The sequence below is a fragment of the Myotis davidii genome, unplaced genomic scaffold (assembly GCF_000327345.1).
Source record: "Myotis davidii unplaced genomic scaffold, ASM32734v1 scaffold343, whole genome shotgun sequence".
In the NCBI taxonomy this organism is placed as follows: Eukaryota; Metazoa; Chordata; class Mammalia; order Chiroptera; family Vespertilionidae; genus Myotis; species Myotis davidii.
Genome location: NW_006293809.1, coordinates 66,516 through 68,239, shown reverse-complemented (window position 1 = coordinate 68,239; position 1,724 = coordinate 66,516).

Below are 1,724 nucleotides of genomic sequence, written 5' to 3'. Positions count from 1 at the left end.
ATCCCCCAGTTCCCCAGTTCCCTCAAGTCCCCCCAGTTCCTCCCAGTTCCCCAGTTGCCCCCAGTTCCCCCAATTCCCCCAGTTCCCCTAGTTCAGTGTTTGGCAAACTGTGGTTCACAAGCCACATGCGGCTCTTTGGCTCCTTGAGTGTGGCTCTTCCACAAAATACCACACGCGGGTGCACGTACAGTGCAATTGAAACTTCGTGGCCCACACACAGAGGTCGGATTTCAGCCTGGGCGAGTCTATTCTGAAGAAGTGGGGTTAGAAGACGTGGGGGGTATCGGTTGGTCGGCAACAGGGATATCAGCGCAGTGGGGCCTTGGGATACGCAGCGCAGGGGAGGTACAATGTTTTTGAGGTAAGTTCGCTGAGGTTGACCCCTTCCAAGTCTCCCATCCACACTCGTCTGTCTGAAACAAGTATACAAGACGAGTGTGGATGGGAGAGTCGGAAGGGGTCGACCTCAGAGAACTTACCTCAATCAGATGGAGGACGTTTTTAGCAAAGGCCAGCTTAGGAGTACCCTAATTAGGTTAATAACAATGTACCTACCTATATAGTTTACATTTAAAAAATTTGGTTCTCAAAAGAAATTTCAATCGTTGTACTGTTGATATTTGGCTCTATTGACTAATGAGTTTGCCGACCACTGCCCTAGTTCCCCCAATTCCCCCTGTTCCCCCAATTCCCCCAGTTCCCCCAATTCCCCGTTTCCCCACTTTCTCCCAGTTTCCCCACTTCCCCCAGTTCCCCCAGGGGTCACATCTTACATAACTGCCGCTCCCAGTAATTTTTTTTAGATTTTGGATTCGTGGCCAACGTTTCACAATGGGATTCACGTAGAGTCCAGTGAGGGAGATACAGTGAACCAAGGAGTGTGTGTAACTTGCAGGAAACCATAATGTGAGCGACTGTCCTAGGCTTCAGCCTGTGCCTTCCCGCTGTCCTTGGGCGGCAGGCAGCGCCCCCCTGGCCCACAGGTCCCGCGCCCCCGCTGCTACACGGCTCCCATCCCCTCCTCCTCCACCTCTGCCCCTCGAGCCTTCTGTTTCATCCTCCCTGAAATTTTTTCTTTCTTCTGGCCACAGAGACTCCACTGGGTGAATGGACCCTCTTCTGTGCAGACATTCAGGAACTTTCCAATAGTTTGAAATGGCACATCTATATACATAAAAGCCTAAGCGACCGTTAGGACCAGACAACTGGAACGACCAGAACGACCAGAATGACAGAATGACTGGTTGACCAGTCACTATGATGTGCACTGACCACCAGGGGGCAGACACTCAACACAGAAGCTTCCCCCTGGTGATGAGTGCGCTCCCATAGCCAACCCGCCTGTGGTCTCTCCCCACAGCCGGCCAGCCCCCATCAGCCCCTGTTGCTAAACCATTTGTAGGCGACCTGCTTCTGGGTTGGAGTTTCATACACAGCAGAGCAGCTCCCTCGCTGCAATCTATTGAAAGCCAGCCTTCGACACAAGGGTTTGTCTCACTGCAGTCCTCTCCCTCCCTTCCCCAGGAGTTGCCTGCTCACCAAGGTGGTGATGCAGTGATGAGGGAAGGATGCGGGGAGGTGCGGGGGCGGGGGGGTCTATGAATTATCTCATTTAGTACCCACAACAACCCCATCATTATCATTATCATTATTACTAATCATTATTTGAGGCACAAAGAGGAAGGGAACTTGCCCAATACCATACAGCTTAGTGAGGGAGCAAG